The following is an 11,857-nucleotide window of genomic DNA, read 5'->3' on the forward strand; positions in this document are numbered from 1 at the left end:
GTTTTCTGCCGGCCAGGAGAGGGCTATGCTTAGGGCAGAGTGAGGGCAGCCCATTCAGGACCTGTGTGGGCTTATTTAGGGCTAGGTGTGGGCTGCCCGTATGGGGCCCATACTGAGGGGCCAGTACTTTGCCAATGAGCAAAGCCTCACGGGCCCTGTGCGGGCAGCCCGCAGGGGGCCCCTAATATGGCCCATGGTGGGCCCAAAGGGGGCCTGCACGGGCTTGCTTGCTGGGTTACAGTTAGTTGAAATACTTGAAAATGTCAGGGTGTTGCAAACAGCCTCAAAGTCTCTGAAAGGCCTTTGACGTTTCACACAAAACACAATGTATAGCATGTTGTAAATGAGGCTTAACAATAAGCTAAATGACTCAGCAGTGTGGCTAACTAGCACTGCTAACAATGATTAGCGATTAGCATAATTAACAACAATCTCGTTTTAACTTAAATTAAACATTTTGATCATCACTTTCAACACCACAGTGATCTTAAACGACTACAACAACTCACTGTTGGTTCCACTCCAAGGTTAAAACAGCTGAATCTCTGGAGGAGCACATTTGTAATGGCTTGTAACAGGCATAGTTGAAACAAGAAGTGCCTCGTGCATATAACAGGAAGCGACTACAAATTAAAGCTGCAGTGCCTAAAACTACCACTAGGGGAAACCTAACCCCACCCAGTAACTGACAGAGTCAGCACAATTTTAAATCAGTGTTTTAGTTCAAAGTGTCGGGTGAATAAAGTGTCTGCAGAAAAGAAAGCAGGAGCATCGCTAAGAAATAACACATCACTGTGTTTCTCCAGCAGGAACAGCTCCTCTTACCATGTGGAGGGATTTTGCTGAATTCCTCCTCACAGAATTCCCCGAGTCTCTTTTTCAGATCTGAGAGAGAATTCCTCACTCCATCAAATGAGAGATGTTGATGGACAGTGACGCTGGATGTGTGAAAATCTGGTCTTTGAAGTTGAGGAGAGCAACGTCCAGAAGCTAAAACCTACAGAAATATATATAAATGGAAGATTAGGTAAGGTTTTGGTGAATTAAATGAAATCCAAATAGTCTTATCTGCCTACTCCTGTATGTACTGTATGTGCCCAGTTATATGTCCTCCTATGTATTTGTTTAGCCAAGAGCAGCAGAGGCACAGGCAAGCACAAGCAAAGCACACACCACACTAAGCAATCAGGTAAGCTGTTTGACACTACACCTTACATTCAGGTATTCTCAGATACAATAAAAAATTAGATTATTTATTTTTATTCCAGGCGGCACGGTGGTGTAGTGGTTAGCGCTGTCGCCTCACAGCAAGAAGGTCCGGGTTCGAGCCCCGTGGCCGGCGAGGGCCTTTCTGTGTGGAGTTTGCATGTTCTCCCCGTGTCCGCGTGGGTTTCCTCCGGGTGCTCCGGTTTCCCCCACAGTCCAAAGACATGCAGGTTAGGTTAACTGGTGACTCTAAATTGACTGTGGGTGTGAATGTGGGTGTGAGTGGTTGTCTGTGTCTATGTGTCAGCCCTGTGATGACCTGGCGACTTGTCCAGGGTGTACCCCGCCTTTCGCCCGTAGTCAGCTGGGATAGGCTCCAGCTTGCCTGCGACCCTGTAGAACAGGATAAAGCGGCTAGAGATAATGAGATGAGATGAGATTTTTATTCCACATAAGCAAACAAACAGAACTTAATTATGTATTCCCCTTTTACCTGTGCCCACTACTGCCCCCAGGTGTCCACAACCAAAAACTGTTGGAAATAAACCAAAATAATGAAGACCTGCTATATTATGTAAAGCAATTAACTAAACAAATAACTAGCAAAAGTGTCATTTTTACTAATTAGAGCAATACAATTTCAGCGTAGAAGGGCAATTTTTGTCTTGATTTAGATGTGTGAAGGGCGCCGTTGCTTACAAGCAAAAAGGTCGATTGGATGGTCGAAATGTCCAGGATTTTTGTCAGACACAGGTGGCAACCCTAGTCATAATCATATGAGAAAGAAAGTCCTACTTATTGCTGGCTTCTCCAAAGTCTTCATAGAAAGGTGGTGTGCAGAAGTATGGAACCCAAACTACACGAACACATTCCTCAACAGCGGAGGTTGAGGCTGTAGCAGACTCAGGTGATTTGAAAAATGTAGTTAGTTTCAGAAGTGCAGCTGCATTATTTTTGCTTTGTGCCCTTTTTTTTCATTTAGCGCAACCACTCTCATAACTGCGCTTCATCTTGTTTACAGTTCCCGCTGCTTTGGTTTGAGTTTCCATTGCGCACCTGTCTACGTCGTCAGATCATGGGCGAGTCCAATATAAAACAACCGGGGGGGGTGCTGGGACAAATACTATATACGCATGAATTCGATATTCTGATGCTTTTTTGGTGTGTTTTTCCATTTATATCGTTGACTACTTAATATCAGAGACAAATTAAGATTACATATATATTGTTTGGTGTTTACCGTGACGGGGCTGACTGTTAGGGGCCCCCAAATTTTGGGGGCCCTAGGCAACCGCCTTGGTTTGCCTAATGGTAAGTCCGCCCCTGCTTGAATTGGTTGTGAATTGTGAATTGGTTGGATCAGCTCTTATTTAGGGGTTTCATACGAAAGGGGGTGAATACCTATGCACAATCCACGGTTCTGTTTTTTCATCTTAATTATTGTTTGTGCCACAAGAAAACAACAATTTTTACCTTTTAAGTGGTAGGCATGCTGTGTAAATCAAATGGTGCTAACACTCCAAAAATCCATTTTAATTCCATCTTGTAATGTGACAAAACAGGACAAACACCAAGAGGGATGAATACTTGTGCAAGTCACTGTATCACTGCAGCATTTCTTTTTTCTCCCCTTTTTACTGAACAAGTGATAAGTTTTGATTTGTCTCTCATGAAGGAAGTTGAATTGACAAAGTATGATGTAGAAATGTAGTCCTCTGCAGCCTGGGAGATTCTGCCTCATGGCTCGATCCCGGAGTAACAGTCACTGACGCAGACACAGCTGTTCAGAGATGTTCCTCAGTTTATTGAGAGACAAACATGAGTATATATTCACATTTAAGAGTGTGGGGTAATGATATGATTGGAAGATGTGATTCAAGAAGCCGAGTTGTCTGTGTGTGATTGGGTAGCTTCAATGGGTGATAGAGTATTACATTACTGATTAGGTTAGCTCGATGGAAAAACGGAGAGTAGATGTGTGAGTGAAGACAAGTTTCAAGGATTAAACTGAAACCAGCCAAAACCAGTTGCAAGCATGATAAACAAATATGTATCTCAGCAAGTTCCCAAATGTAGAAACAACTTTGCTTTTAACATCATAAGATCAACACGCTCAGGTGCATATAACAAAAAAGCAAGTCAGAACATAGAAGAGGTTTATTGGAAAAATTAATGAATGAACTTTTTAAGTTATATTCTTCTATTATGCTAAAAAGTTTCATTTAAGTTTTGGTAAGTTTTATTTTTCATAACCTGAAAACGAGACTGCCTTTCGATTTCATAAAATCGGTGAAATTTAGTTCCATCGGAAATTTGGTCATTATGATATATGTTTATTTCTGTAATATCTAAAAAAAAAAAAACCAGGCCATTCTGCGGCTGGGAAGTTCTTTAATTTGAGGGGATTCCCTAGCAAATAATGTGCATGAAATAGCTTGCTTCACGCAGTCAAGCAGCCACAGGAAGTCCATGTGCAGGTTTACCTTCTTCTTCTTTTGGGTTTTACAACAGCTGGCATCCACAGTGTTGCATTACTGCCATCTACAGGTTTACCTTTGACCGCGCACTGACAGTTCCATCATTCTGTAGCTAAACAAACAGCTGATCACACCGAGGTGCTCGCTGACCACCGATATTTATTAGTTTCCTTTCCTTCGTAACAATGTTTTTTTTTCTTCTCGCTTTCTGTTACTGTAGTCGGTCTTTCATGTTTCATTCACATCCTCCATTGTTCCCTCCAGTTTCAAATTTGTACCACATGATGCATGACGTAGTAGCTTGAATAGGGTCATGGTGAAGGAGGAAAAAAATAGCGGAGAATTTAGGGTCACGTGGCCCCAAATTCATTAATTGTTCTCATCTCATTATCTCTAGCCGCTTTATCCTGTTCTCCAGGGTCGCAGACAAGCTGGAACCTATCCCAGCTGACTACGGGCGAAAGGCGGGGTACACCCTGGACAAGTCGCCAGGTCATCACAGGGCTGACACATAGACACAGACAACCATTCACATTCACACCTATGGTCAATTTAGAGTCACCAGTTAACCTAACCTGCATGTCTTTGGACTGTGGGGGAAACCAGAGCACCCGGAGGAAACCCACGCGGACACGGGGAGAACATGCAAACTCCGCACAGAAAGGCCCTCGCCAGCCACGGGGCTCGAACCCGGACCTTCTTGCTGTGAGGCGACAGTGCTAACCACTACACCACCGTGCCGCCCATTAATTGTTCTATTTAAAAAAAAAAACCTCATAAAATTGGAAGTCTGTGATTCAAATTCAGTAGCTTTCGGTCCACTAAACAAAAATAATTGGGTGTCGGGAAAATTCTGAAAGGCAGTCTAGCTTTAATACACATGCATGCATAAATAACGTCCAGTTTGATGAATAGCTTATCCTCTTTGTGTGTTTTTCCCAACAATTAGATGAATAACACGTCCAGTTTTGTGTGGCTTCCACATGTTGCAGCGGCCTAACCCAATCAGATCTACCAGATCGCAGCAGAAAAATTTACTGGTAAAACCTGTTGTTAAAACAGTGTGGTGAAGCAGCTTTTAGCTACTATGCAGTGCAGCCATGGAACCAACTGCCAGAGGACATCAAAAATGCTCCTGCTGTTGGCAGCTTCAAATCTAGACTAAAGACCAAGCTGTTCTCAGATGCTTTCTGCTAACTGATAAACAGTGGCGATCCTAGAGTGATTTACTCCCCAGGCAAACAGATAAAACTTGAATAAATAAAAGGCAAACGCTGTTTAGCCTACTTCTTGTCCTTGGGCAAAAAAGAACAGCTCCCCCAGCTCGAGACTCGGTTCTCATCGTTCATGCCTAGGAGCCGTTCAAAAGAATCGGTTCGTTCGCGAACGTCACAACACTAACAGCTTTACATGGTCGTTTAAACATTTCTCGTCGTGTGTTGTACGTCGCGGACACGGCCCGTTATAAATTTGCTGTTACCAGAATGGCAATGATCAAGTCGTAATGTATTACTTAAGACTCTGTGTAATGTCATAGTAGTGTAGTACTATGGTAGTAAAGTCTTTTTGATGACTAGTACAACGTTCCGCTGGCGGGATTGTGCATATTATGGGGCTACGACAAGTTAGGCACACACACGCTGATGACGTCACCTGCGCAACTTTGGTATTGGGCTTCCCCATCCAAAATGTTCACACACACACACACACACCGCCCGTCTTGTTTTTTTTTCGGGGGTTTTTTTTGGGGGGACCTTTTTTTTTGGGACCGGTTTTTTGTTGTTGTTTTTTTCGCGCCCGCGCTCATGCCGCCCCGGGCAGCTGCCCGGTCGGCCCGCCCCCAGGACCGCCCCTGCTGATAAATATCATCATCTTTACATGTTTTAAACTTTTACAGTCTTTGCATGTTTTAAACTTTACTTAACTTTTATTCTATTTTATTCTGCTGTTTTTTACTGAACTTTTACTTCATTTTATTAGTTTATTTCTACTATTGTTTAATTCTTAGTTTTTTTCTCTCTTCTTCCCCCTTTATTTTATGTAATTTCATTTTCTATTGTTTACTGTTTTGCCTTTACCTCTGTAAAGCACATTGAACTGCCACTGTGTATGAAATGCGCTATAGAGGATGTGCAGTCACGTGACCCGTCCGTGTTTACTCCGCCTACTCCGCCATATTGGACGGCTTCAGGATAGTTTACCTTGCGCGAGTGTAATGGATCCAGGGAGTAATTCCCAAGAAAATTCGGAAAATACCCCATCTACATCGCGCGATTACTTGTCTAAGTTTGTTCAGCATCTTGAAGGTGACGTGAGGCAGCGTTACGTGGAAAGGTGTTCCAGGTTGGGGATTGCAGATCCGTACAACTTGCCACAAACCTTGTTCAGGGAAATTCGGAGCTGCGAATCGGAGCTCGTTAATCGTGACTCGTGTTACACTGGCAAAGCCCTCAAAGCTTACAAGAGCCTGGAAGCTTATAAATATTTTGTTGCGGGATGCGTATCCCAACTATACCTCTGGAAGGTCCCGAAGAAGAATGTCTACTTGATAACCTCATGGGTAAGTAGCATTAAGACGTTTATCATAAAGAGACTATGCAGGACGTTTTATCTTAAGAATGTTCTAAATCTAAACTGAGTTCCAGGTAATGACAGGGTTGTAAATATGTATGTTTCAGAGACTCAGATTGTTGGCGCGCCCGCGTCTAAGACGCACTATTTCGAATAATGAACGCATTGTCGAGCGGGGCAGGGGCCAATATGGACGCGAGCATTTTATACCCTATTTGGAACGTTTCGTGGTGTATTACAGACCCTCCAGGATTTCGCGATGTTGCGATTTGCAACTTCAATGCAAATTCAACCAATCCCCGCGAATTCAGGGCGGTGTTGCAATTATATCCAATCACCGCAACTTTCCCACAAATTTGACCAATCGTTGGCGTCGTCTTGAGGTGAAGTCGACAAACTACCTTCCGCCTTACTTCCAGTGTTGCCAGACTGGGCAGTTTCCCATCCAGTTGGGGGATTCAAGTGCATTTTGGCGGGTTTTGAACATATTTTGGGCTGGAAAATGTCAGCAGTATCTGGCAACACTGCTTACTTCCGTGTTTCCATTCAAGAGAAGCAGCATGTGCGAGTCAGTGTTTATGTAGGCTTAAATTCTGTTACTGAAAGTGTGTTATGTTTACAGTGAAGGACTGTGTGCACTTTACATTATTTTTTTTACTTAATACAAGAAATTAATGGATGCCAACATTTTTGCCAAAATGGTATTTTATTTTCCATTGTTTAGGCAGCTTCAGCATCATACTGTGAGATTCTGTTCAAATTGTTTTTTTCTTCTCTGAAGCCTGAGCCATTTATTTTATTAGTTTATAATTATTGTTTAATTTAGTTTTCAGGAGAGACTGCCTGCACACAGTACTAGTATTAATAGTTTTTTTTTCTTACATGAAAGCTGAGGCATTTATATTATATTTTAAGGTAACTTCATGTTGTGCTGTGAGGTTCTATGCACTTTAACTTTTGAACCAACAGGTGCATTTGGATAAGTAAAGCCTATTTTTCGGCATTTTTGTAGTCCTGGTAATCTTTTATATTGGTAAAGTTGTTTATAGGACCATTTCTCAGTGTCTTTGTTTTTTTAATCAATAGTTTTTCAGTAATAACTTAATATTTAACATATCACTCAATTTTAATCACAAAAAGAGAAAATCGCAACAATTTCTCGCAACTTTCACTTCCTCCTGCAATGTAATCGCAACAAAAACCTAAAAAACACCGCAACTTTCATCGCAATTTTTCGAAAACCCCCCACAACATCAGACATTTTAGCCCGCAACAATCACAAAAAAGGCCCGCGAAATCCTGGGGGGACTGGTATTACTTGACTTCATGGTCTCAACATCGAAAATCTTGCACAAATATGCAACGTCCAACATAATTATCTGGATATTCAATAGATTTCAGCATCGGATGAATTTGTTTTGACCGCCGCCATATTGAATATACGTCGGACCTGTTCGGACCCGTTCGTGTATTTACGCCGCCCAGTTTGTAGCGTCCCAAGCGAGTAAAACCTGATCCAAGTCTTTCGCTAGGTGGCGTCTTACGGTCTACAGGGTGTCTGCAGGCTTGAACAAGTTCAATTTAAGACTTTTTAAGACCTTTTTAAGACCATAGCAGGTTAAATTTAAGACTTATACGGCACAAAAAAAAATAAAGAAAATTGGGAGAGCCTGAATTACTTTCAAAATAACAAAATTTATTATCATTCACCAATGAACTCATTACATCCCTAGGGTGCGCTCTTGCATTAATGAGGAACTAAGTTGCAGTGGAGCCAAAGACATCCCGCAAATCACTTGAGGATGAGGCATTCAATTCCGTACGGTTTGTATGTTGTAGTGTTACAGTTTGCACGGAGTTAGCTGATACACCGTCTCGAGATGTGCTTGGACCTGACAACGGTGAACAAAATTGAGTGATGGCATGCGATTGTTGCAGACTTTTATGGGCAGCCTGGTGCTTCTCCGCTTTCGCGTGCGATTCCGGTGCCTTTACACCCAGGGTGCTGAGTTTGAGTGTTCTTTTGCACAATGTGCAGTACGCCTCAAACGGATTGTTTGGTACACGTTTTAACCAGTCTACGGAATCATTGCGTTCAAGCCAGCAGTCATTAAACTTGCATTTGCCCATTTTGCTACAAACCGTGACAATAGGGCTGTGCGATATGGGAAAAAATGAATATCCCGATACATTTTCTCCATTTCACGATATACGATATATATTTTAATATATTTAAATCTCCTTTAAAGGACCCCATGAAATCTAACTTTTACTCTTTACTGTTTTCACTACAATCCCTGCAGGTTAAATAACATTCTTGGTTAACTTTACAGGTGGTTTTCAACAACACATTTTAAATTGTCATGTTCATGATTAATCACAATTGAATTGAAATAAGACTATTTTTATTCAACAAAGATGTGGCACAAACTGCAAAAACAATCTTGAAAATTGCAACAAAGGGGCAACACAATACAGAGCTGCTCAGAGCTCAAACCAATAAAGTGCAAGCTCAACACTGAGAAAGACATTTAGCCTAAATAAGAAAAGTGCTCATTCATTAAATTATTTTAAAAAAAAAATAGATCTCCAAGCTATTAACCTGACTACTGAGAACCATTGGAACATTCACAATAGAGAGAGAGATTGAGGGAGAGAAGAGAGAGATCTGCAAAACATCATTTTTCTCTTTGCACACTTTTGAACTGAATGTTTTCTGGCTCTGCCTCTCAGATGTGTATAATTCCGGTATTGCCTTCTCTGTAAAATGTCTGCGACCAGGCAACTCATATTTGGGATCGAGTGTGTTTAGTAATTTTTGGAAGCCTGGTTTTTCCACTATACTAATTGTGATCACGTCTTCGGCAATGACGTTAGTGATTGCATCTGTTATAGCTCTCCATCTCTGACTCGGTTTCTCATATGGGGTGGCTTTGGAGAACGAGGCCGCTATGGTCATTTGTTTAGCTCGTGGGGGTTTTAGCTTGTGGGAAAGTAGTTTGGAGTTTAAGGGCGTATTCACACCTACGTTGTTTGGTCCGGACCAAAGGACCAAACGACCCAAATTTCCCTTGGTCTGGACCTTTTGGGTTGGTCTGAATACAAACCACCGAACTCTGGTCCGGACCAAACAAGCGGACCGAGACCGAGCTGCAAGGTCGGACTCGGTCCGGACCAAAGGAACTCTGGTGCGGACCTTTTTGGAGGTGTGAAAGCAGACCGGACCTAATCTGACAGTTTTGCTTTTTTGTACCTCGGGAGCTTCCATCGTTTGTCGAGCATTATGGGAAACAGAGTCTTGACACTCCACCACAAAGTGCAAACACTGTTTCGGTTGTCAAGGGAACCTTACAACAGTCATTCAGTCATTCAGACCAGTGGTAGGCTAGACTACAGAGTACAAAAAATGAGTAGGGGCAAACGTGGGCCGAAGAAGAAACGCGTACCCTTGTGGATATATGGGCAGATGTCCACATATCTGAGCTTTTGGAGAGAACACACAAAAATGCCAACGTGTTTGCTGTATTCAGTGAGAAAATGAAGGAGAAGGGGTTCACGCGCTCCCCAGAACAATGTCGGCTAAAAGTGAAGAAACTCTGTCAGACCTACATTAAAATCAGGGACATCCTTTCAAAAAGTGGCGGTACTAGCGACGCAAAAAAGAAATTCATCTATTACGATGGATAAGGCGAATATCCCGACACATACCTCCTCCGTCTTGTGTGAAGAGCCAGAACTGTCACAACATGATGTGTGCTCATCAGCGCTATCCTCCGTAGCCGCCTTGCCCTTTGAAGTCGTCGTTGATAAATTACTTGTACAACAGCATAGTAATCCCACAATTGTGAAAACAGTAAAAACTGGAAAAAACATGTAGCTTTGATGACATTAAAAAGAATAACAGCACAGAAAGCCTCCATAACTACTTTTGAACTTAACGCTTTGTGCGCATGTCGTCTCTGACCAATAACTGAACGACCTCAGGGCGCGTGGCTTTGTTGACAGATTTTGGTCCACTTACTAAAATGTACAGTGTGAAAGCGAACCGCACCAAAATGAAAAAATAAAAAAAACATTTGGTTCGGACCAAAGCAAGTGAACTATCGAACTATCCTGGTCTGAATACACCCGAAGAGACTCTTCATACTGTACCGGGTGAGTTTTAGGTGATGGAACATATTTGTCGTGCTGCTGCCTTTCGTGATGACAGGGTTTTTTTGCACACTTTACAAACTGGCATTTGCTGTTCCACGTCCTCCTCATGATATCCAAAAAAATGCCAGATGACTGACCCCTTACTAATTCTTTTAGGAACCAATTCATCCACTTCCATTTTTAATTTGTCGCTGAAATTGACAGAGCTTACATGGTAGCCTATGCAGCACCAGTGACTGCACGAACTGAGTCAGCGCTGTAAACCGAAACTAGAAAATCTTCGCAGTGTTGCCAGATACTGCTGACGTTTTCCAGCCCAAAATATGTTCAAAACCCGCTAAAACGCACTTAAAACCACCCAATCTGGCAACACAACCGAAACTAGAAAATCTTCCCGGAAGTTCCTTTCAGCACCAAGATGCCAACCAATCCCGGGTGACATCTAGGTGCTGAAAGGAACTTCCGGGAAGATTTACCTAGGTCTTAAATTACCCAAATGAAATTTTAGACCAACAGTGCAAAATATCTCTGTATTTTAGACTTTTTTAGGCCTAAAATTGAAAATGTGTAATTTTAGACTTTTTTAGACTCCGCGGACACCCTGGGTCTATATACGAATATTCGAAAGAGACAAGAAAACATGGATAAGAAAAAAAGAAAAATACATCTATTTTGTCATTCTTCGGCAGAAAGAGAGTACATTCACCTGAAAAAACTGATACCCCTGATACCCAAGGTAATTAGTCATACTAGATTTACAACAACAACAACTACTACTACTGCAACATCAACTACTACTACTGCCACTGGTGACTACTACTACTGCAACATCAACTACTACAACAGCTACTACTACTGCCACTGGTGACTACTACTACTGCAACATCAACTACTACAACAGCTACTACTACTGCCACTGGTGACTACTACTACTGCAACATCAACTACTACAACAGCTACTACTACTGCCACTGGTGACTACTACTACTGCAACATCAACTACTACAACAGCTACTACTACTGCCACTGGTGACTACTACTACTGCAACATCAACTACTGCAACAGCTACTACTACTGCCACTGGTGACTACTACTACTGCAACATCAACTACTGCAACAGCTACTACTACTGCCACTGGTGACTACTACTACTGCAACATCAACTACTACAACAGCTACTACTACTGCCACTGGTGACTACTACTACTGCAACATCAATTACTACAACAGCTACTACTACTGCCACTGGTGACTACTACTACTGCAACATCAACTACTGCAACAGCTACTACTACTGCCACTGGTGACTACTACTACTGCAACATCAACTACTGCAACAGCTACTACTACTGCCACTGGTGACTACTACTACTGCATCAACTACTACAACTGCCACTGGTGACTACTACTACTACTGCAACATCAACTACTGCAACAGCTACTACTA

The sequence above is a fragment of the Neoarius graeffei genome, chromosome 22, assembly GCF_027579695.1.
Source record: "Neoarius graeffei isolate fNeoGra1 chromosome 22, fNeoGra1.pri, whole genome shotgun sequence".
Taxonomy (NCBI): domain Eukaryota; kingdom Metazoa; phylum Chordata; class Actinopteri; order Siluriformes; family Ariidae; genus Neoarius; species Neoarius graeffei.